At 49.0% G+C, this 25,520-nt stretch overlaps 1 long non-coding RNA gene across 1 annotated transcript; it reads right to left on the bottom strand.

Moving 5' to 3' along the window:
- Positions 1–8,725: 8,725 nt before the first annotated feature.
- LOC108583604 lies at positions 8,726–12,505 on the bottom strand. Its single transcript, XR_001898417.3, has 2 exons — positions 11,386–12,505; positions 8,726–9,077 (listed from the first exon to the last, which is right to left on the bottom strand). It is a non-coding gene; the product is annotated as an uncharacterized LOC108583604 (long non-coding RNA).
- Positions 12,506–25,520: the final 13,015 nt, after the last annotated feature.

Genomic DNA, 25,520 nt, shown 5'->3' with positions numbered 1-25,520 from the left:
AGCACTGTCCTAGGTGCCAGGGATAGAGCAGTGCGGACAGACGGGGCCCCTGCTCCCATGGCGCTCCATCTAGTGAACAATCCTCCTGTGTCCCGTGCCTGGGGGAATCTGGACGATGGGCATGGACATAGAGCCTGTGTGTCATCAGAGCTCAGTAAACCCCCGTGGGATGAAAGACAGTAGCAGAGAACCAGGCCCTGGGCTCTGAGGTTGGAGGAAGTGACTTACCTCCCCTCCCTCACTCCCACTCCAGCCCTGAGAGCTGGTGTTGCTCTCCACGTTAGAGATGAGTACAGGAGGCTCAGAGAGGTTAAGCACATTGACCAAGGGCACACAGCTAGACCAGGACAGTGTTGGTCAGATCCTGACCCTGTGCTCTGCTCATGGCTCCCCTGGTTGAATTTCTAGCCCCAAAGGCACTTTTTGCATCCCTTGGGGTCATATCCCTGGGGTCCCAGGGACTCCTGGGCCACCCACAGGATCTCGGTACTTGGCCCAGTAAGGCTGTCAAGTTCTTCTCTCCCCCACCCCTGCCCCACCTGCCCTGACCCATCCCTGCTCCCTGAGAGTGGGATTGAACTCTACCTGGCCCCTTCACTCCACCTCTCTGGAGCCACGGTTCCCTCCCCTGTAAAACAGGGCCAATAACAGCCCCTTCCAGAGTTGCTGGGAGGATGGAGAGAAGTAATTTGCATAAAGCTGGGAGCAGCTGGCATCTGTCCTCTCTCCAGGAACGTCCTCTTGCCCTGCGGCTCCCTCCTTCCCTTGGGCACCTCCCAACCACCCTCCCGAAGTCCCCTCCCCTTCCCACACACCCTCCCTGCATCCGGCATTTGCCATCTTAACACCCTGTTTATTTCTTTCGCAGCAAGTTTCAGTCTAGGTAATGATTTTATTTATTTGTTCATTTAGTCATTTTTTTGGCTGCTTCCCCAAATGCATCTGAGACTTCCTGTGGTTGTCATCCATGGCTGTGTCCTGGTGACACAGAGCCTGGCGCACGGAGGAGCTCAATGAATACTTGCTGATGAAGGTTGACGAGGAGTGGGACTGGGTTATATCAGCCAGAGTGGGCGAAGTAGCAAAGAGCCCCCAAATCCCGGTGGCTTTACTCAATGCGAGTTGGTTTCTCTTGAGCAAAGCCCAAGCAGAGGTCGCGGCTGGGGATCCCTGTGGGTAGACAACGCCTCCAGCAGAGATGAAGGATCCAGGTTCTCTCCGTCTGAGATGCTGCCACCTTCTCGTGTGGCCTCCAGGCTCTGGGAAGGGAGGCTTGGTGGGGACTCCCTGACCACCCACGGTGTCTCTGGACTTCCAGGAACCCTTCTCAGCAAGCCCTTCTGAGAACCCTTCTGCTGACCCATCCACACTGCTCTGAGAATCCCACGCTCGCAGCAGCCATGTCTGGGCCAGGATCCCAGCTTCGCGCTTCTAGCCCCGTGACCTTCTGTCCGCTGAACAATTCTGACTTTTCTTGCTGTTTGCTCTACCTGTAAAACTTTTCATACCACCATTCTTTGCCAAGCTAATTCCAGCTACTCCTCTGAGGTCAGCTGAGAACTTCCGCTGGGAAAACTTCTCTGACCTCACACCTCACCCTTGTGTATATTGAGTCTCCCCAGCCCCGTGCCCCTTTAGCAAGAATCTTTCCACATAGTCCTCATCCATTCACATGTCTGCCCCTTCCTGTGTCTTCCCAAGTGTGAGACTGACCATGGCTGGGTCACAGCCACGTCCCCGGTGCCAGCAGTACCCAGTGCCTGAGATGCCCAATCAAGAGGCAAGAAATAAAGGAATGAGCAAATGAAATTCTCTCAGCCTCGGTTTCCTCATCTGAAAAAAAAAGGTGTTAATAACTCCTCCCTCACAGGGTGGCTTCAAGAATTCAATGCAATAAAGCAATTGAGGTAGGTTGTTTGCAAAAATGTCTGTAATTACCCACCCCCCTTGTCTGGCCCTTCCCAATGTGACTTCACATCTCCCACATTGGAATTTGAAGTCTTTTTCTCTATTCCTTAAATCTGGACTGGTCTTGTAACTTGCTCTGGCCAAAAGAATGTGTCAAAAGTGACATCATGCCAGTTCTGCACCTAGAGCTCAAGCAGCTGTGTACCTTCCCCCCACCCTCCCAGCACTTCGTAATCTCATGCAAATACGGCCAGCCTAGGGCAGGCCATGAGGACCAGAGCCATACCGGTCAACCCGTAACGGCCAAGGCCCCAGACTCAAGAGAAAGCCCAGTCAAACCAGCAAAGCCTACCCACTAAGCATCTGCAGATACATGAGCAAGGGGGTCCTGGGTTCCCAGACTTGAGAGTGAAATCAGTGCTTCTTGTTTTAGGCTAATCTTCACTGGGGAGGTGTGACCCCATAACAGCAAACTCATTGAACAGGCAAATGCTGAAATGCAGCAGGCTGCCAGCAAGCATCACCGCCTCCGCTCTCTCCCAGGAGAGACAACAATGAGAAATCAATCAGAAGGGTTCCAGTGCACTGCGCAGAGCCGAATGGGAAAGGTGTTTCGAGGCTGGTTCCTGTGGAACTGCTGCGTCTCAGAGAGTCCTGCAGCCTGAATGCCAGGTTGTCGGAGGAGGTGGGAGCGAAGGCCCCTCTCTGTGCAGAGACGCTTCGGGAAGACAAAGGAGGCAGGACTTATCAGCTGCAGTCTTGTCATCCGCACAGGTGAAGATGCATTTTTAACAGTTCAGCCTCGCAGACTCTCGCTATTTATCTCCATAAATGCCAGGGTGACTTTTCTTTCTCTTTTTTATGCTATAAAATGCTCAGGGAGTAGTACGGTGAGAAGATGAAGGATTGACACGCAGGGAAAACTCATTTTTAGAGGTTTCTATAAAGTTTCCCCAGCCGTGCACCCGCTGAGCAGAGCCAAGAGGCCTGGGGGCTGAGAGGGGCAGGGGCAGGCAGGTATGGACTGGGGTGGGGTTGAGCTGAGTTGGGCAGTGGGGTGAGGGAGAGGAGATGGGCAGCTCTGGATGCCCCGAGGGGAGGGGAGGGGGATAGAGGGGAGAACATTTACAGCGGCCCTGCCTTTAGCCTCACTCCCTCTTAAAAGGGCCCCTGCCTTGAATCCCCACCTTAGATGGACCCACTGCAGCCACCCTCTGACTGCCAACAGCCCCTTGACCTGAGGATTCCACAGGGGACACAGTGTTTGGAGCCTGCATCTCCCTTCCTATGCCTTGCTCTGCCTACCCAGGGCCTTGGGATTCCTGGATGCTCCAAGCCCACTTTGGATCCTATGCAAGCCTCTATCACGTTCCTTCTCCCAAGAACAATCTTCACTGCCGACATGAGCAGCCCTAGGCCACAAGGCAGGCCCAGGGACAGCTGTAGGAAGAGGGTGGAATGGATGGATGGTTCTTAGACCTGCAGGTTGTGTCACCCCATGGGAGCCAGGCTCCAGTGGTTGAGGACAGAGCTGGGGGTGGGCAGAGGAGGGGGACAAGGAGGCCTCCACACACACTCTTGCCCTACAAGTGATAGGATCAGTTCCTATCAAGCCCAGCTCAGGTTCCCACCATGCATCCGCCTTTCCCACTGCTTCCAGGACAACATCCTCCCTGATAGCAGTCCAGGGACAGGCAGCCCTACTCCCACCTTGTAGGCAAGGAAAGTGGGGGCTCGACAGGATCCCCAGCCTAGATCACATTCAGCTGACAAGAGACACAGGCAGGTTCAGAACCCCATCTGTCTGTACCCGGGACCTAGCAGGTGGCAGGGAGGCAGTTCAGCACAGGGGTTTAGAACCTAGATGTGCACCAGAATCCCTGGCTGTGAATCCCACGTCTTGCCCTTGCTATCCAGGTGACCTCAGAGAACCCTTCTCCTCTTGGTGCCTCAGTCTCCTCAACTGCACATTGGGTAATTTGGGTTCCCAATCCTTTACCGGCAACTCCCAAATTTAATTTGGCTTTAGAACTACTTTGATGGCAAACACTGACCAATACTCATCTGAGGCTATTTATAGTCTGTATTTAAACCACTCAATGCTGAAGAAGTATTACCGGGTTTCATTGCTAGGGTTTGCCCTGGATTTGTATGGGGATTGTGGACCTTAAGTAGCTGCTTCAAAGGGTTGTTCTGAAAATTACAGGACCAACCACTCAGTTTCTTCAGCAAATAAATTGTAAGAGCACATAAAGCGTGAAGGAGAAACTCTCAATTTAAAGAGACATAGATTTATCAACCAATCACATGTGTCAAATCCACTTGAATCCTTAGTCAAACAAATTATGAAACAAACACAAAAGCAAAACATCTATGAAACCATGGGAAAATTGAATATGGTCTACATACTTGCAGATAGTAAGGACTTCTTGTTAATTTCAGTGAGTATGGTAATGGAGAGCAGTTATGTTTAAAAATTAAAAGTAAAACAGGCACGGGAGGAAAAATAGGTTGTGTCCCCGAGGCTACAATTGAAACTACCACTTTCTCCCACAATCTTTGGCAAGTCGGAACCACAACTTAGTTTTTCTTTCCACCTGTGACGAACAGGATTCCTGGCTCCAAGTAAATATTCAATGAGTGCATGCTCAAAGGTGAAGCAGAGAGAAGCAGTGACTCCCATAGGAATACCCCACAACACACTAGGAGACTGGGGTCTGGAACCTGGTGTCCAGGGCTCTACAGCTCAGTGACTTTTAGCCACGCATGGCTAAAAACAACCTCTGGGCCGGGCACGGTGGCTCACACCTGTAATCCCAGCACTTTGGGAGGCTGAGACAGGCAGATCACAAGGTCAGGAGTTCAAGACCAGCCTGATCAATGGGGTGAAACGACTCTGCTAAAAATATAAAAATTAGCCAGGCATAGTGGCGCATGCCTCTAGTACCAGCTACTCGGGAGGCTGAGGCTGGAGAATCACTTGAACCCGGGAGGCAGAGGTTTCAGTGAGCCGAGATCACACCACTGCATTCCAGCCTGGGCGATGGAGCAAGACTCTGTCTCAAAAAATAAATAAATTAATTAATTAATTAAATTAATTAAATAAATTTAAAAAATGACAAAAACAAAACAAACGAAACAAACAAACAAACACCCTCCAGTGGTTTCAGGAACTGCAAGACACATTGATGGCAGTCAGCATTTGATGCATCAAATTTGTTTAAAATGCACTGAGCAGTGTTGACCATGGATTCCTAGGGTGTGAAAAGGGCAGATCTGACCACAGCCATTGGCGGCTCTTCTCCTCAAGAGGCAGCCGCCACTCACCTGAAACACAGGCTGACCTTGCGACTTGGTTGATCAATAGAATGAAGTAAAATTGGCACTGTGCACAGACAGAAACATGGCAAGAAATTTGCGAGCAACGTCTAGAAAAAAATGGCAAGAAAACTGTTAGAGGAGGTGGGAAAGGCAGAGAGGAAGCTCCTACAGCAGGTGTGAAAAATAAAGACTCATGGTGTGTAGTTGCAGAGTAACAGACAGTACTTTGGAAGATGGAAAGTATATGGAATGAACCCGCAGACCTTGGCAAAATGATTTCCAGAAAGAATAGTCAAAGTGTCTGTGATAGTTAATTTTATGTGTCAGCTTGACTGGCCAGGGGATACCCAGATATCTGCTTAAACATTATATTTGGGTGTGTCTGTGAGGGCGTTTCTGGGAGAGATTGCTATTTGAATTGGTGAACTGAGGAAGGCAGATGGCCCTCCTTGATGTCAGTGGGCATTATCTAACCCCTTTAGGGCCTGAGCAGAATAAAAAGGCAGAGGAAGGTTGAATTCACTCTCTGCCTGACTGCCCGAGATGGGACATCAATCTCTTGCCCTCATCATTTCTAGTTCTCAGGCCTTCAGACTTGGACTGGAGTCTACACTGTTGCCTCTCTAGCTCTCAGGCCTTTACGCTATGCCATCAACTTTCTTGGGTCTCCAGTTTGTAGATAACAAATTTGGGGACTTCGCAGCCTTCATCATCATCATCATCTGAGCTAATTCCTTTTTTTTTTTTTTTTGAGATGGAGGCTTGCCCTGTCACCCAGGCTGAGTACAGTGGCATGATCTCAGCTCACTGCAACTTCTGCCTCCCGGGTTCAAGTGATTCTCCTGCCTCAGCCTCAGCTGGGATTACAGGTGTGCACCACCACGCCCAGCTAATTTTTGTATTTTTAGTAGAGATAGGGTTTCACCATGTTGGCCAGGCTGGTCTTGAACTCCTGACCTCAAGAGATCCATCTGCCTCTACCTCTCAAAGTACTGGGATTGCAGGAATGAGCCACCACGCCTGGCCTGAGCTAATTCCTTGTAAGAAATTTTATTACATTTATAGAGGGGAGGGAGAAGAAGTACAGCCAAGAGCCCAAGGAGGGGGCCAAGACCATGGAGAACAATGTACTCCCAGAAGGCAGACCTGGGCCCCAGTCAAGGGCATCCCTGCTTCTGCAGTGGCAGAACCTGGCAATATTTGCCCACCAGGGTTCCAAGATGATATGGACCATTCTCTTGTCATTTTAGTTTCTGGATCTCTTGATTGAGAGAGTCATGCTCAGGGAGCCTCAGCCACCTAAGGACCTGATTTGATCGTGAGATCCAGGACATTCTGGCTTATGCTGTCATTGGGTGAGATTTGGGAGATCCTGAGGATATTTGCATGTGAAAGTAATGTAATGATTATGGCCAGAGGGAGGATAGTGCCACAGGGCAAAAATGGACGCAAGGCTTTCCAGCTCTTTACACCAACAGATGAAGTTTATTATTGCACTGTCTGTCAGCAAGAATGAGTTTGTCAGATCGTTTTCCTTCCCAGCGTCTTATCTGAAGGGCTAAGGGGGACACATCTGCTCATGGCTCCTTACTGGTGTCTATGCATTTTATCCTCACAGCATCCTCTGACGGGCGGGACTGTGATTGTTCCCATTTCACAGATGAGGAAACTGTAGAACAGGAAATGGAGTTACTTCCCCGAGGCCACACAGCTGGTCAGGAAATGACCAGGATTCACACCCAGTCAGGCTGCCCTGTGGCCTGCCTGTCCTCTTCACCCCCCTGCCCCCGGTACTGCCCAGCCCTGGTGCTGTGGCTGGGTCACATACAGGCAGAGATGGTGCCCCCTTGGCCCTGGTGCAGGTGGTGGGCTGCGGGCAGCAAGATGCCCCCTAGACAGCAGTGTTGTCCCTCCCCCAGGGCACCGGGCAAAGATTCCCTGATGAAGGGGAAGACTGCCAGTGTGGCCTGCTCTGTGCGGCACACCCTCGTGGCTGGCATCTAATGAAGGGGTCTGGCTGTTAGGGCTCCCAGTCTGCTATTATCATCCCAGCCACTGGCCTGTGTGCCTCCTCAGGACATCTGCACACACGGGTCATTCCAGGCTCATCTTCTAGGAGGTCACAGGGGCCAGCCAGGTGACCCGGTGGGCCTCCTGCCCTGGGAAAGGGAACCGCGTCCATTCTAAGCCTCCCAGGCCCTTTTACCTTTTAGTTCAGAGCAGAGCGGGCTCTGCAGCCTCTTCTGTGTTCTCCCCTGAATCCTCAAGGGGTGAGACTTTCTTTGGGTTGTTAGAACAGGTGTGTCTCTGACCCCCGTTAAACACAGATACAAGGGAGAAGTGGGGAATCCTTTATAAAGACATGATGAAATCCTTTACAAAGACCTGGTAAAATGAGATCATCACATCCCCTGATTCTCACATCACTCACCTCGCTCCTCCCAGGGGCACTGGCATCCCCCACCTTCCCCTTTCTCAAGTCCCCACGAGGGACCAGCTCCCAGGCCTTGGAAGCCCCAAGCTCTGAAGCTGGGGTGGGGAAGGCAAAAACAAAGGGTCTCGATGCCTCTGTCTGAGAACAGACCAGGAGGTGCTCATTGCAGGAGTTGGCTCAATGCTTTACTAACTTCTCATAAGCCAAACAGCCTGTCGTAGAAACACTGGTGTCATTGACAATTTCTCCAATGCCCCATTTAGACACAGTCATTACCCAAAGGCCCCCAGGTGTTTTGAGAACAACCTAACAATATGGCCACTGCCTCATGTGCATGCGGAATGATGTTTCCTCAGAGCCCTGTGCATGTTGCACGTGTTTCTTATTTTAAAACCAAGAGGGTCTCAGCTGTGTGAGAGAGCAGAGACTCTGCCATCTTAGAGCAGTTGGGTGGAATGGGACTGGAAATTTCTTTAGACCTAGGGGTTGCCTGGCAGGTAGAGTGACCAAGTACCTGGGACTACTGGGGGACTTCCTGGGGCAGGGGACTATGAGTGCTAAAACCAGGACGGTCCTGGGCACACTGGGGTGGTTGGACACTCTATGGGCACAGACAAAAGCCCAGGTCAGGTGTCGTGTCAGTCAAGAGCAGCGTGCTGAGTCAGCCGATGCAGACTGAGCGCCAGGGGGGAAGTCACAATATGAATTTGATGATAAAAAGGCAGCATTTCCTGGGCTGTTACCACGTGCCAGGTAATATTCGCAGCACTTCGTGTTTGTTTACACATGCACTACTCTTAGTGTCCTTCAAGGTGTTTTTGTTCCTCTGTAGCTTATGAAAAACTAGAGATACAGAAAGGTAAAGTGAACTTCCCAAGGTCCTGCAGTGAATAAGTGGCAGAGCCAGGATTTGATCCTGTGTCCCAGAGTCTAGTCTCATAGTCACAGTGATAAACTTCAGACTTCCCAGCCAGGCACAAAAGGCCCCCCACTGATCGACTTCATCCTCCCATGTATCAGTTAGCTTCTGCTGCATAACAGACCATCCCAAAATACAGTGGCTTCAACCAGCAAACGTTTATTACGTCTCATGATTCCATGGATTGGTTGGGCAATTCTTCCCGTCTCAACAGGCTCCCCTGGGGTTGGATGGTCTCAGGTGGCCTCATTCACCTGTCTGGGTCTCAGCTGGGACAGCGGGAGGACTTGATGGCTGGGGCCTCACCCCACAGGATCTCTCATCCTCCAAGACACCAGCTCAGACTTATCCACATGGTGGTGGCTGCAGGCTTCCCGGGTACTGGAAAGGGCTAGGGCTTTTCAACCTGTTGTTTGTGCTTATTGATGTCCTGTTTTGCAAAAGCAAAGTCACCAGGCCAAGTCCAGGTTCAAGGTGTGGAGAAACAGCAACATCCTAGAGCAAAGGGCACAGCTTCAGAGGTGGGGGGAATTTGTGGCCGCGTTGCAATCTGCCACACTGAGTCACTAGTTTCACCTCCCTCCACCTATCCCCACCTGTCTGCTGTGGGGCCCCCAGAAGGTACCCACCTTTCTCTCACCACTGGACACACAGGCATGCACTGCTCTCTGCCAGGAGTGCTTCTCCCTCAACTTCCCCTGGCCAGCTCTTTTGTATCCTTCAAAACTCAGCTCAGGGGACACCTCTCCTGGGAAGCCTTCCCTGACCACTTCCCAGAAACCCAGCAGGCTGGGTTAGGGCCTCCCTGGCTTTCCTTCTGTGTCCCCTTCTCAATCCTCTCACACCACTTCCCCCTTCTAGGAGGCCGGGAGGCCCTGAGGTCAAGAGCAGCAACTTATAGCCCCAGTGTCCAGTCCAGAGGAGGGGCTCAGTAAACACTGAGGGAAGGAGGGAGGGAGAGAAGGAGGGAAGAACTGAGGCTTGGACAAAAAGGTCAGGGTAACCAGGGGATGGAAGCCAGGCCAGTGACCAGGCAGGGCCAGGCCCAGGCTGTGTTACCAGCTGTGAGGAGGCGTCTTGACCCTGAGCCAAAAGTCTGCTAGCCCTCCTGCTCAGGAACCCCTCCACCTCCGTCATAGATAAGCCTGACCCACAAAAGGAGCTGAACACCTGACTGGAGTTGGGGAGTGGGGACCTGGAAGGACTCAGAGGCCAGGAGGTTGCAATATTGATGGAATGCCAAAAAGAGCCAGGCACTGGGACTACAGCAGGAAACCAGACAAACGGATCCTGGCGGGGGAGTCAGACACTGTCTTGTTAATTACAGTGAAATCAATGACCCCAGCAGGCAGCCAGGGAGGAGATGGATAACATGGTTTGATCTGGTCCCAGGTGAGATCCTGGGAGGCTTCCCTGAGGAGGTGATGGTTGAACTGAGGAGGCATTTGTGGAGGAGGGGAGAGGAAGGGAAAGCATTGAGTGGGAATGGTGGGTGGTCAGAGCACGCCTGAGGGGCCGAAGGAGACACAGACTAGAGTCTCAGGAGGGAAGCAGCAGCTTAGCCCCCAGGGAATAAAGGAGGGAGCCCTTCCTGGGGGCTTGATGCTCCCCAAAATCAACAACAAGAATAATAGTAAGTGCTTCATTAGCACCTGCTGGAGCCAGGTGTGGAAATGTTTCCCACGTTTACTCATTTAATTCCATAGTTATTGTCCCCATTTCAAAGAGGAGGAAGCTGAGACCCATAGGAGTTGAGAAATTTGCCCAGTGTCAAACCGGCTTTCAAACTCAGTGTTGCTTCAGAGGCTGGGCTCGTAGCCCTGACCTACTGCCTGTGATCAGAGAGTCACTCTACAAGCGATCTTAAAGCAGCTGGTGTGTGCTGTTGGTGCTGAGGGTGTAGAGGGGAATCATCAAGGCACGGTCCCTGCCCTGGGGACATTTACTTCTTTGTTCTAACCTCGACAAAGAAGTAAATCACAAATGTCAGATGGAGATCCATGCTATGTGCAAATAAAGGAGCACAATGTGGCAGAAGTGTTAGTGGAGGATGTGGGGACAGAGCTGGATGGGTGTCTGCAGAGCCCCTAGGAGGAAGTGACATTTGTGCTGAGATCTCAATGCCATGAGAGGATGAGGAGGAGCATCCCAGGGAGAGGAAAGGGCAGTGCAAAGGCCCTGAGGCAGGAATAGATTCCACATATTTGAGAAACTGAGTGTGTTAGCCTGTTCTCACATTGCTATAAAGAAATACTTGAGGCTGGGTAATTTATAAAGAAACGAGGCTTCATTGGCTCACAGTTCCATAGGCTGTACAGGAAGCATGGAAGCTTCTGCTTCTGGGGAGGCCTCAGGAAACTTACAATCACGGCAGAAGGCACAGGGGAAGTGGGCGCAGCTTCCATGGCCAGAGCCGGAGGAAGAGAGGGCAAAGTGGGAGGTGCTACCCACTTTCAAATAACCAGATCTCCTGAGAACTCACTCACTATACAGTACCAAGGAGGGGTGGTACTACTAAACCATTCATGAAAACTACCCTCATGATCCAATCACTTCCCACCAGGCCCCACCTCCAACACTGAGGATTACAATTCAACATGAGATTTGGGTGAGATCACACACCCAAATCCATATTACTGAGCATAGGTCAGTGTAGTGGAAACAGTAAGAAGGGCAGAGGGCAGGAGATAAGGTCAGAGGGGCAGGCAGGGACAGATCCTGTGGGCCTTGGGGCTACATGTGCTGCTATCCTCTGAGTGCCCTCCAAACCCACCCTCAGCCTCCTACCAGAAGACTGACTTACGTGGATGGCATCAACAGGGCTCCTGTGCCTTCCTGTGCCCCAGCTTCTGTGGGTTCTGCAAGCACCAGAGGAGATCAAGGACCGGGAGTAGAGAGAGGATGATTGCTTATTCCCCGGCTCCCTGCCTCTGAGCCACAGCAGCAATGGCTGCATTTCTCTCCCATGGCCCCAGCTCCATCAGATGGCTCCTCTCCCGAGGCTGCAGCTCTCTCTGGGGTCTGGTGACAGCTTCCTCTTTTGGTCCCTTCAGTACTAAGATGAAAACAGCCTCCCACTGTTGCCTGCCCCAGGGGTCTCGCCATCCCCTGCTGGCTTCCTGTATCTGTGCCACACCTTGGAGAACCGTCCCTCCATTCCACTCCCTTCAGTTCTCCCCATGTGGGTCATCTGCTCCCTGCCAGCACCGTGGTTTTCACTCCATCTTGAGGCGTTCAGATTTTGTTTTTAAACACTAGGAGTTTAAAGCAGGAACAGGGCTTAATTTGAATCCAAAGTTTGCTAAGATGTCCCTGCCTGCCATGGAGGAGGGACAGGAAGTGGGGTGAGAATGAATGGGGAACATGTTGGGGCTACTGCAGGGTTCCACTGAGTTTGATGGGATTTGGTCTAAGGTGGAGGCAGTGGAGACGGATGGGGCCTAGGTCAGGCAGGACCAACAGGCAGAGCAACTGAGCTCGTGTAGGATCCTGTGGCCCCAGACCAGGGAGACGGTAGGGCCAGGATCCGGGCTCTGAGCTAGTAATAGGTCTCCAGGAGACTAGCATGCCAGGATGCTGGAGAAGGAGCACTAGACACTGGGCCCGCCAGGGTCTGGGAAGGCAGGACCAGGGGCACTAATGAGAGCCATGAGCCTCTTGTGATGTCCTTTAGTGCAGGGGCCCCCAAACCTCAGGCCACATTAGTAACTGGGCCACATAGCAGGAGGTGAGTGGTGGGCAAGCATGAGTGAGAGAGGCTCCATCTGTATTTACAGCCGCTCCCCATTGTTCACATTACTGCCTGAGCTCCACCTCCTGTTAGATCAACAGTGGCATTAGATCCTCATAGAAGCGCAAACCCTACTGTGAACTACAGGTGCGAGGGATCTAGGTTGTGTGCTCCTTATGAAAATCTAGTGCCTGATGATCTGCCGCTGTCTCCCATCACCCCCAGATAGGACCATCTAGTTGTAGGAAAACAAGCTCAGGACTCCCACTGATTCTACCTTATGGTGAGTTATATAATTATTTCATTATATATTATAATGTAGTAATAGAATAAATAAAGTGCACAATAAATGTAATGCACCTGAATCATCCCAAAACCAAAATCCCCGCCCCAGTCCGTGGAAAAATTGTCTTCCCCAAACCGGTCCCTGGTGCCAAAAAGACTTGGGACTGTTGCTTTAGTGGGGACGTTGGGAAGCCATATAGTCCCCAGCCCTGAAGCCTGCATCTAAAACAGCAGCCATCAATTGCTTCACACATACACATACCCCTGGTAGTATCACTGCACAGAGTCGATCAGCAATGCAGCTGGTCCTTCATCACCTGTTCCTGAATGGGGTCTCACACCCTGTCCTGTTTGGCTCCACGGCCTGTGCTCTCTGCTCTGAGCTGGCAGCAGACCAGGTGCTGAGCATCCAGGGGTGACAAGAGGTGGGATCACCTAGGAGCTGTCACAGAGACCTCAGTGGAGATGGGGCACGTGTCAGCAGGAGGGAGGCAGGACCTGCAAGGTTGTACCCTGGACAGGACAGGCCAACCCGGGAGCTGGATGCTTAGCTGAGACACCCAACAATAGACTCTGCTGGGTGCACGCGTGAGCACTGAGCTGCAGCGGTTCTCAGCGTTTTGGCCTGTCAGCACCTGGGAATGATCAGAATCCCAAAAAAGCCCTCATTATTTCTCCCAGGGCAGTGGTGCCCTTTGGAAAAATGGACGTTTCCTGCCAGATCATCCCCTGAAGCTGTGTTTGTCATAGGCTATTGTGCAAACCCATGTTTGGCCCATTTTTAAAAAAAAATATGAATTATCCATTTGACTGGCTTTAATGCTCCTTCTCCAAATTCTCAAAATGTGTCTGATATCAGGAGTCTGGAGAGGAGCCATAAAGCATCACAGGGGAGTGGCCTGGCTGGGTCCAGCCTGGGACTCTGAGCTCCTCGTGCTGCCCCATGGGGAAGGCCAGCATGGGCAGCCAAGGGGAGGGTCTGGGTGGGGTGGGGTCAACCTGCTGGGGGCTTAAAACTGCTCAGGACGCCGATCACCCCAGGGTAGCCACCTGCCATAGCCTGTTTGGGCTGCCATAAAGAACTACCATAGACCAGGGCTTAAACAACAAACATGCACCTCTCACAATTCGGGGGGCTGAGAAGTGTGGGTTGGGACCCAGGCTATGGGAAGAACCTGCTTCTGGTTCAGAGGTGGCCCTTCTCTCTGTGTCCTCACATGGCAGAAGGGTCCAGAGAGTTCTTGGGAGACACTTTTATAAGGACACTAATCCCTTCCATGAGGATTCAACCTTTGAGTCACTTCCCAAATGTTCCACAACCAAATACCATCTCCTTGGGGAAGAGGTTTCAACATAAGAATTTCAGGGGAATACAAGCATTGAATCCAGGGCACACCCAAGTGTCTCTCCTGTCAGAGGCCGCAAAGAGAGATGCTGGGATCTGCAGGAAGGCTCATTCATTCCACCAAGGCTCACTGAGGCCCTACTGTGTGCAGGCCTAGGGGTGCAGCAATGAACAGACAAGGTTCCTGCCCTCAGGAGCAGACATTATGGAGTCAGGAGGAAGATACAGGTAAACAACGCATCAGCAAGACTGTTCCAGGTAGGGACAGGTGCAGGGAAGAAAGGAAAACTGGGTGACACTATGGAGATTGACTCACAATGGGGATTAGACAGACACCACCTTAGAATGTGGGGACAGGGAAAATCTCTCTGAGAAGTGACCTTCAAGCTGAGACCTGAAGGACAAAGAGGAACAGGCATTTGAATGACAGATGGCATGGCAGGATGATATTGTTTGGCTGTGTCCTCACCCAAATCTCTCACCTTGAATTCCTGCATGTTGTGGGAGGGACCCGGTGGGAGGTAATTGAATTATGGCAGCAGGTCTTTCCTGTGCTGTTCTCGTGAGAGTGAATAAGTCTTATGAGATCCGATGGCTTTAAAAAGGGGAGTTTCCCTGACAAGCTCTTTTTTTTTTTTTTTTTTGACGGAGTCTTGCTCTGTTATCAAGGCTGGAGTACAGTGGTGTGATCTCAGCTCAGGGCAACATCTGCCTCCAGGGTTCAAGCAATTATCCACCCTCAGCCTCCCAAGTAGCTGGGATTACAGGTGCCCACCATCATACCTGGCTAATATTTTGTACTTTCGGTAGAGATGGGGTTTCACCATGTTGGTCAGGGTGGTTTTGAACTCCTCTCCCCAAGTGATCCACCCGCCTTGTCCTCCCAAAGTGCTAGGATTACAGGCATGAGCCACCGTGCCCGGCCCAAGCTCTCTTGCCTGCCACCATGTGAGATGTGCCTTTCATCTTCTATCATGATTGTAAGGCCTCCTCAGCCACGTGAAACTGTAAGTTTATTAAGCCTGTTTTGTAAATTGCCTGGTCTCAGGTGTGTCTTTATTAGTACTGTGAAAATGGACTCATACACAGGCCAAGCATGGCAGTGGCGGGGGCCAAGATTGAGCCAGGAGAAGAAACAGAGATGGAAAAAGGGGTGTGGATAAGTGGAGGAGGGAGACCCACCCCCAAGGGGGCCTAAACTGACATCCCCCCTGGAATGCTCTCTGCCCAACCCTTCCCCTGACTCCTCCTCATCTATCAGGGCTCAGTTGAAATGTGCCTTCTTCCAGGAAGCCTTCCCTGAATCCCCCAGAGCCGTTTGGAAGGGAGGAGGTGTGTTATTCACAGACTTACCCCTTGCCCTTTTCTTTGACATTCAAGCTGCGGGTAAACCGTTGCTTTATTTTATTTTCAAGCAGACTTTCTGATGGTCCCAACAATCCTCACCTCCTGCTTGCATACTTCTGTATAATTTCCTCTCTGAGTGCAGGCTGGACATATTGCCTCCTGTGTGTGAAATAGAACATTCCAGAAAAGACAGGATTTCCTTCTAATACTAGATTATAAAAGACTGTGGCTACCATTCAAGTGCTTTTCCTCAAGCTCTTCGATTGCTCAGCATGGGATCAGCCAGGTGCCATGTTGCAAGACAGCTCTGTGGAGGGGCCACCTGAGTAGACTGGGAAGTAGATGCTCCCAGAGTCAGCCCTGAGTTGACGACAGCCCTGGCCATGGCCTCCCTTGCAGCCATGTGAGAGACCTGGAACTTCAGGCATCCAGGTAAGCTCTGCCCAGATCCCTGCACCACAGAGACTGTGAGATAATGTTTGTTGTTTTAAGATATTAAATTTTGAGGTTGTTTGTTATGCGGCAATAGATAACTAATATAGTCATTCACCTTCTTACAATCCCATTATGGTTCCTCATTGCCTTCTGGATAATTTTCAAAATCCCTTTAAGTAGGATTCTCAACAGCTTGAGATTGCAATCTTGTCTTAATCTCATGTATGCATTCAACACCTAGTACATAGTCTGACTTATAATAACTATATACAGGCCGGGCACAGTGGCTCAACCCTGCAATCCCAGCACTTTGGGAGGCTGAGGCAGGCAGATCATGAGGTCAGATCAAGACCATCCGGGTTAACACGGTGAAACCTTGTCTGTACTAAAAATACAAAAAAGTAGCCGGGCGTGGTGGCAGGCCCCTGTAGTCCCAGCTACTCGGGAGGCTGAGGCAGGAGAATGGCCTGAACCTGGCAGGCAGAGCTTGCAGTGAGCTGAGATCGTGCCACTGCACTCCAGTCTGGGCGACAGAGCGAGACTCTGTCTCAAGAAAAAATAAATAACTGTATATAATTTGTGAAAGGAAGACAGGAAAGAGAAGAGGAGGGAAGGGAAGGGAAGGGAAGGCAAAGGGCGGGGAGGGGAGAGGGGATGAGCAAGGGGGGGAGGGGAGAAGGAAGGAAGGGGAAGGGAAGGGGAGAAGGAAGTGAGGGGAGGGAAGAAAGAAGGGAAAGAAGGGAAGGAAAGGAAGGAAGGGAGGGGGGAAAGAATATTAAAATTAATGTTTTTCAGTACTCCATTATGTACAACCTTGAGAATTCATTGAGAGTGACCATCCAAAAAACTAGGTGGGACATGATTTATCTAAGCTACTCAGAGAATCATGTTCCTTTTGCCACAGTAACTGGTTCAACCAGTGCAAACTCTAGGATTTTTGCTGAGAATTCTGTGATGTAGATGTCTCTATCTTTCTGAATGGTTGGGATAAGGACCTTGAACTGAAACCTAAAGCAGCCACTTTGTCACCATGAATAAAACCAGCCTGAGGCCAAAATCAATATATAAAGGTGGGTATAGTAGAGAAAACTATCAAGAAGTGAACCTGACACCCTGATCAAACCACTCCTGAAGCCCACATCTGGAATTTTTTGGTTCCATTGGTCAGTAAACTCCTCTATTGTTTTGGGGAATTTGTGTTTTGCTTTCTGTTTCTAGAAACTGAAAAGCTTCCTTTTCATAGAAGTTTCTATCTTCAAAAGTCTTCAGTCTGTTGTTCTCTACTCAGCTCAGCTGTCTGACTTGGTTACTCAATTCTTCCTTGTACTAGGCTCTTCTACTTGTCCTAGGTTAGAAGCTTCTCCTAGGAACACAAAACTGAAAAGCAGCCCCCAATTTAAAGGGCCTGTTATTTCTGTGGGCTGAATTGTGTCCTCCCAAAATTCATATATTGAAGTCCTAACCCCCAGTGTGATTGTTTTTGGAGATAGGTCTTTTAGGAGGTAATTAGGGTGAAATGAGGTCTCAAGGGCAGGGCCCTAATCCTATTGGATTGGTGGCCTTATAGGAAGAGAGAAGAGTGAGATCTCACTCTCTCTACACATATAGACACCAGGGAAAGGCCTTGTGAGGACATAGCAAATAGGCAGGCGTCTGCAACCCAAGCAGAGAGCCCTCACCTACACTGATCCTGCTGGCACCTTGATCTTGGACTTCCAGCTTCCAGAACTGTGAGAAAATAAGTTTCCGTGGTTTAAATCACACAGGCTAGGGGATTTTGTTCTGTTGTGGGGTTGTGTTCTAGCTGTCTACGCTGACTAAGACAAGCAGCTCACGAAGCGCCAGGCGTCACTGTTCTGGCAGAGGTGTCTAGGGCGTGGAAGGCAGAACAGCTACTTTCTCCTAGTAGGATCAGGGAAAGCTTCAGGAAGGAAGTGACACCTGAGCTAGTCTCTGGTGGGTGCTGGAACTTTCACCAGGTGGTGAAGGAAGCGTATTCCAGACAGAGAAGACACAGGTACAAACGCCCAGACCTGAGGAGGTTCCTAATACACTGAGACAATTTCTATCACAGCCAGAGGTGAGGAGCCATGCAGGGCAGGGGCAGAGCCAGGACAGAGGCAGAACGAGGACAGAGGCAAGGCTGGGAGCGCCCTTGGATCAGCAAGTAATCAAATGCCGTGCTAAGGGGATCAGACTCCGTCTCTATGCCAGGGGGCCCTTTAGAAACCTTGAAGCAGTGAAGGAGCCACGTGGTCTTTGAAGGAGCTAGGGTCCTAAAACCTCCAAGCTCTTTTGTGGCTTGAAAACGCTGTGAGCCAGCAAAGCCAGCAACAACGAATGAATTTCACTGGGTGAAAGTTAATAGACTTGTTTGAATTGAGGTTGCACAAACAGATTTGAGGTTTCATGAAATCCTGGGAGGAAGCTGGGGGCAGATCACAGAGACCAGAGCTGGTGGGGGAGATCAGGGCCACAGTAAATTAGGCTTTCTCGTGTGGTGTCACGTAGAAACACACGGCCAAGCACTGGGATTAGTTTTCCTAGGAACAGCCTCCCCATCCAGCTTTTGTCACCCACCAGATGTGGCTGCAGAGCCCAGACCTCTCACTGCTTCTGCTGGGAATTTACATACAGACTCCCCAGGAGCAGCCCCCAAGACCAGCCCCAGTGAAATCAAACCTTTTCCCCTTTTATTTTAGAGCCTTTAGAGTCAGACTTCCCCTTGGGAGATGATAGATGCTCATCTCATCAAATTGGTAGAAGCCAGCAACTCTCACAGCAGTGGATAGAGATCTTTGAAGGAAAATGTCAGGCCAATAAAACATCACAGGCAGTTTGGCTTCCTAGGTAACAAGGAATAATGATGATGGGCTCCTAATTCCCCCAGCAAGGCAGAGCTTTGGAGATCTCCAGTGGAGGTGAAGTTAAAAGGCTTTTCCTGAACCTAATCAGGAAAAGTGTCCTCAAACGACCCCATGTGGTGGATGCTATCACAGCAGCCCCACTGGACAGATGAGGAAACTGAGGCCTAGATAAGCCAAGTTCTCCTCTGGTGAGGGCCTGGTTCCTGGCCTGACAGACTCCAGCCGGCACGTTCTGTACCACTCTGCTCACTAGGCAGGAAGCAGGAGCCTGCAATGTTAGGTCCTCCAGAACCTCAAAGCGGTGTTTGTCATGGGATCAGGGTCCAGGAATCCTGCGTTTGAATTCCAGCTCAGTCTCCAGAAAATTGGAATAGTAGTCCTAAGATCATAGCATTTTGCAGGGGGTTAAAGGGCAAATGTGTATAATGTGTGGAGCATGGGGTTTTGCACAGAAAAGATCCTCGGTGGGTGCTGACTCCCTTCTTTCTTTCTCCCATTTATAGATGAGGAAATAAAGCCCTCTGTTATAATATCATCAGAGTACTAAAGATGATATTAGCAGCTCTAAAAACTTCACCCTAACATTTAAGGGTCTGCTATGATAAAAGTTGATTTATCTCCCATGTAAAGTTGAGGATAGGTCTTACCGATGGGTAGGTGGCTGTCTGCAGGGGGCAACCTTTGACCCATGCCCCTTCCAACTTGTAGCTCTGCTCTACAATCTTCAACACCTGGTTTGTGAGGTCAAGGTCATCTGGCTCATCTGTATTGGGCTGGCAGAAAGGGAAGGAGCTCCTAATGTGAGGTTCTCGAGGGCCCGAGCTGGAAGCAACACATGTCACTCCTGCTCACATGCGATTGGCTGGAACACAGTCACACAGTCCCACATACGTACAGAGGAGGCTGGTGGGCATAGTCTTGCTGTGTGCACAGGAGCTAAAAAGAAAACATATTTCATGAACAGCTGAACAGTCTACGTCACACCTGGAGAAGTGAAATTATGTCCGAGGAAATCCAGCACGTCAATAGTTGAGCCCAGTTTAGAGCTTAGGTTCCCCGTGTGCACCCGGGTCCCAGGCTCCTCCCTCCACATGTTGTGCTCCAGAGTCAGGCAGAGTCACAGGTGGCCAGCGGAACCTCAGACATGGGTTCACCTGAGTAGGGGGAAGGAGGCGCACAGGGGACCAACCTGCTGTCTCTGCTGCCTGGAGGAATCACAGGTAAGGGACGGAGAGCCCCAACTCCAGGGCTCTGGGCTGTGAAATGGGTCCAGATGCAGAGTTGGCCTCAGGCAGCCATTGGGAACAGTTTCCTCACCTGCCCCACCACGCTGCAGGGAGAGGATTCATCGTATGGGAGTGTGCGAGGGTGAAGGGAGATTTGACACCCTCATTGCTCCCCTTTTCCAGTTCCCACTTCTTTCAGGGCCCTGCTTTCTGAAGGGCAGGTCTGATGTAGTCAAGCTAAGGACTTTGGACAACGTTAGTTCCAGGGACCTCTCCTTCCCAGGGGTGTTTGAAAACAATAGGAAGCTGGGGAAAGGGGAAGACAATCATGCGGAAGTGAGTCCCTCTCATCAGACAGGTGAGGATGTGACACTCTGATAGGGGATGCTTTATAAATATGTGTCCCCACCCAGGCATCCCACCTGTAGGAATTTAACCCTTGGAAACAATCAGGGACGCACACAGAGATCTAACGTATAGGATGTTGCTTGTAATAGCTAAAGAGCAACACACAATAATCTAATAATCTGGAAATAATCTATACACCTCAAGAGTTAGGTAGAGTTATTTATGTTACATCCACGCAAGTGAAAACTAGGCAATAATTCCACATTTCAAAATTATCCTGTGGAAGATGTTAAGTGGCAAAGCAAGATTTTTATGGCATAGTAAATGTAAACAGAAGATTATAGAACAGTATGCTCTATACAGTATGTTATCCTTTTTGTAGAAAAAATGTAATTATACAAACACACACACACACACACACATATATATAGATATACACACACACACCAATGTTTGATAGAAGTTATCATTGGGTAATGGGATTGTGAGTGATTTTTCTTTTGTCTTTTTCTTTCTTTCTTTTTTGGTTTGTTTGTATCTTCTATGATGAACATGAATAATTTTTCAAGGAGGAAAAATGTGTTCTCAAATCAAGAGGTTTGGGAGTTTTCATTGGCATCCTCAGGACAGGGTAATACCTCAGAACAATGAAATTCTGTCCTTCTTTGACTTTAGGTTTTAGTAATCAAGAGTGTCTGAAACACAGCCAAAGCTACAGAGGTAAAGCCTGGGCTTCTTTTGCCTTGGAGATCCTTGGTAATTGTATTTTTTGAATTTTTCAAAGTGTTCTTGTGTCTTAGCCCATTTTCCATTGCTATGATATAATACCTAAGACTGGGTAATTTATAATAAACAGAAATGTATTTGACTCATGGTGCTGGAGGGTGGAAAGTCCAAGAGCATGGTGCCAGCATCTGGTGAGGGCCTTCATGCTGTGTCATCCCATAACAGAAGGCAGAAGAACAAGAGAGTACATGCAAGAGAGAGAGAGAGAGCATGAAGGGCCAGGCTCACTTTTGTAACAACCTACCCTGAAAATAACAAACTCATTTCCATGATAACAACATTAATCCACTTATGAGATCTCTGCCCTCATGATTCTATCACCTCTTATTAGGATTCACCTCCCAACACTGTTGTATTGGGAGTTAAGTTTCCAATATGTGAAATTTTTGGGACACATTTAAGCACATCAAATATCATCTTGATTTCAGCTTTCTAACTTATAATTCCAATCAACTTTTGTTTCCTTGATTAGATTGAGTATATGTGAAAGAGTTCAACAACACTGTATTAGTCAGCCCTTGCTTTATAACAAACAACCACAAACACTGGTGCCACATACTACAATCAGTATGTATTTCTCACACATCCACAGGTTGGTGGCTCTGAGACACAGATCAGATACAAATCTGGCCCCATGTACTCCTTACCCTCCTAGAACCAGAGAGATAGACAGGGCGTCTTCTTCTCATGAAAATGGCAGGGGCACAGGATGGTACACAGGAACACACAGTGCACCTTAAGGCCTAGATTCTGAATTGACAATGATCACCTTTGCCCACATACCATTGTCTAAAAGAAGTCATGGGCTGAAACCAAAGTCAAGAGGCTAGGAGGTTTACTCTGCCTTCCGTAGGAGTAGCTGCAGTCATGTGGCAGAGTGCTTGGGTCCAGAGAAAGATGGAAAATTGGGACCAGTTCTCTAATAGAACATCTCATATCCACAAATGGCCGCTGCAGTCAGGTCATGGTGCAAGATGGCTAAGCACACTTTGGACACTTTAAAAATGACAATATTCCTCCTGATTCTAAAAGCAATACAGGCGTATAGAGAACATGAATATCACCATAATTCCATTTCCTCAGATGACCCCTGTTAGGATTTTGCCGCATGTCCTTGCAATATGCGCATCAATTTACATACTCAAATAAACATAAGCATATATTTACATTAACAAAAGTGGGAGCATACTTTATTTGGTTTTGTACACTACATTTTTCACTGAGTCTCATTTTTTGAGCTTTTTCTTGCATGATTAGATATTCTTTTGGAACCAGGCTTTTTCAAGGCTGTACTGTATTTTAAAGTTGCACTACAAATTACCTAGACCTTCACACTCCAATGTGGTAGCTGCTAGCCACATGTGGCTGTTGAGCACTGGAAATGTGACTGATCTGAATTGAAATAAATATAAGCATGAAAACTGTACATTCAGGCTGGGCACTGTGGCTTATGCCTATTATCCCAACATTTTTGGATGCTGAGGCTGGTGGATCACCTGAGGTCACGAGTTCAAAACCAGCCTGGCCCACATGGCAAAATCCCGTCTCTATGAAAAATACAAAAATTAGCCAGGCATGGTGGCACATGCCTGTAATCCCAGCTACTCAGGAGGCTGAGGCAGGAGAATCACTTGAACCCAGGAGGCAGAAGTTGCAGCGAGCCGAGATCACACTGCCCTCTAGCCTGGGCAATGGAGTGAGACTCAAAAAAAGACTATACTTTCAGGGGTCATTTCTGTAGTCTGAAATAAATGTAAGCATAAAATACAAATCAGATTTTGAAGACTTGGCACACACAAAAAAGAAGGTACAACATCTCTCTAATAATTTTTATATTGGTTACAAGTTGAAACACTATTTTGGATATATTGGGTTAAACAAAATAAATTATTAAAATTGATTTCAGCTTTTCCTTTTTACTTTTTAATGTGCACACAGAAAAATTAAAAATTACATATGTGTTTATATTTGCGGTTTGTGTTGCGTTATGCTTCAACTGGGTGGCACTGATCTGGACTCCTATGTGGTTCAATATTTAGGCTCTTTCAGATTTTATCCCACTATAAACAATACCATAGTGAGCATCATGAAATACAGTACTAGTCAGCACTGAGCTGTGTTCCTATTACCATCCCCTTTTACAGATGAGGAACCAGAACTCAGAGATGTCAACAACATGCTCAGGGTCACACAGCAGCTATTGAATTGGTGGAGTCAAGACTAGAACCCCAATGTGATTGACTCCCATGATTTTTATCAGGTGGCTAACGCCCCTCTTTGTGTATCTTCCTGATAATTGCCTTGGGATTAATTTCTAGAAGTAGGAGTCATGGGAGAAAGGGTTTGCACATTTTCATGCTTTGGGGGCATATTGCCAACACATCTTCCATAAAGAAGTTGCTGATTCGAACTGTAGACAACAGTCTACTCAGCAATTATCCACAGGGTGTTTACTGTGAGCCACACACCATTCTGTGTGATAAAAGTCCACGATAGACAAGACAGACATGACCACCCGCCCCGCCCAACCACTCCTGGGGCTCATGTGACCACAGCCTCCCAGGGCAGAGAGAGGTGACAGGCACTGAAGAGGAAACATGCTAGTCTCAGGGAGATAGAAGTATGCACTGTGAAGTGGACAAAACACAGGGATAGAGCAGTGACGAGGGTGGAGCAGGGCGGGCAGGAGGCTCCACTTTGAGTAGGGATATTTGGCAGGGATTCTCAGGGGAGGTAGCCTTGGGCTGGACCCCAGGTGACTGAAAGTGAAGATTGGAGGAGGAGGTTCCAGGCAGAATATAGGACAAATGCATAGTTGCCGAGGTAGGACTGAGCTTAGTAGTTAGAGGGACAGGGAGAAACCCTGGGAGTCTGCAGCCCAGTGAGAAAGAGGAGGCGGCAGCAAGGTGGGGTGGGAGGTGAGCAGGGCGGGACTACAGAAGGAGGGGACGTTTTATTCCAAGTGCAGTGGGAAGCCCTCAGGGACAGTGGGTACACATGTTATGGGACCTGAAACATACAACTTGGAGCATCCTTTTTAGAAAAGAAGAACCAGATTCCAGAATTAGGAATCAAAATGAGCTATGTAATTGAACATTTATTTAGAGTGAGAAAATAATTCACAATACATTACAGATTTTAAACAGCTAAAAATTACCAAAAACATTACAGAAGCAAGAAAAATAACACAGTGTTTTTAAATTAGCTCCTGACACATCTCCAGAGTCCTTTTTTTCCTTACATTTTTGGGCCACATTCTCCTGGATTATATCTTCTGTGGCAGTGACTTCATAATACCATTTTTCATAGAGAGAAGAAAGATTATTTAGTTTTTCCTCTAGCTGGGTTTGATAAAAATTGATTTCTTGTTACTGTCGGTTTAGGAACATTTTATTTTCATCATGGCAATTGATTATTGATGATGTCCCATAGATCGTTAGGACTATTGTCAAATCTGGGAAAATCACTATCAAGCTTTTTTCATATAGCAGCTATGAGATTTCAGGGCTTTTTAAAGCTTCTTGAGCAACCATGAACCCCAGGTAATTATTGAATTGATAATTCTTGCTAAGCACATTGCTAGGGCCCTTCCCAGGGTCTTAAAAGGGTCAGGGGAATGGCAGGCTCTAAAGCTAAAGCCACATGTAAAGCCACCTATAACTGAATGGGATTCCACTAAGGAGAGGAAGGATCTGACTATCCTGGCCGCTGTGCAGAGAACGGACAACAGGGGCAGGGGAGGCAGTTGGACAACAGCTGGGCTGTCCAGGAGAAACGGTAACGCAGGACAACAGAACCAGGAGAGATGAGCAGATTCCAGGAATGTTTGAGATGTGCTGGCGTTGGGGTGGGTGGGGAAAGAAGGCCTTCAGGATGACCCAAGGATGGACTGTGTGACCCACAAGAGCCCAGATTAGACTTGTTGCTTGACTCTTCTCTTCCTTCCTTATATTTTGGAGTCCAGGGCCTGGCCTGCTGTCCCCAGTCTCCTCCCTTTGCTGCCTGGGCTTTTTACACATACTGGAACTAGAGCCTCGCCCCCAAGCACAGCCAAGTGAGAACTGATGGAGGAGTAACAGGCTCTACAGTCTCACTCTCCGAATGTCAAGGGACTTAATTAGACGCCCAGCATCTGATGGCAGATTGGTTTTCCTAATAGGCTCCAGTGAGAATCCGAAGACAGAGGCAGGCTTGGGTGGCTGCAGAGGAGATCAGCTCATTCCATCCAGAAGAGAAGAGAGACAGCAGCTACCCTAGAGGGTCAGGAGTGATGAGCAAACCCCAGCCATCGGTCATCACTCACTCCACCGCAGATTGGCAGCTGGGGGCCTAAGTGAGTTGGAAATGGACTTGGTGGTAGCAGAGAAATTCTATCTCTTGCTGCACCAGGGAATAAAAAACATGTCCATTAGGTTGATCGATCCCATCATTTAGAGGAGGAACATGAACTTCGTGAAGTTGACTAAGTAGCTGTGCTGGGGGTGCCTCATAACTGGGACTATAGGCAGGGGTGGCAGCTTCTGGTGAAGGACTCTGCCAGCTTTAATTGTACTGTTCCTCCCACCTTAG

Source organism: Papio anubis, chromosome 1 (assembly GCF_008728515.1).
Source record: "Papio anubis isolate 15944 chromosome 1, Panubis1.0, whole genome shotgun sequence".
Taxonomy (NCBI): Eukaryota; Metazoa; Chordata; class Mammalia; order Primates; family Cercopithecidae; genus Papio; species Papio anubis.
This window is presented reverse-complemented; position numbering and strand designations above follow the sequence as displayed.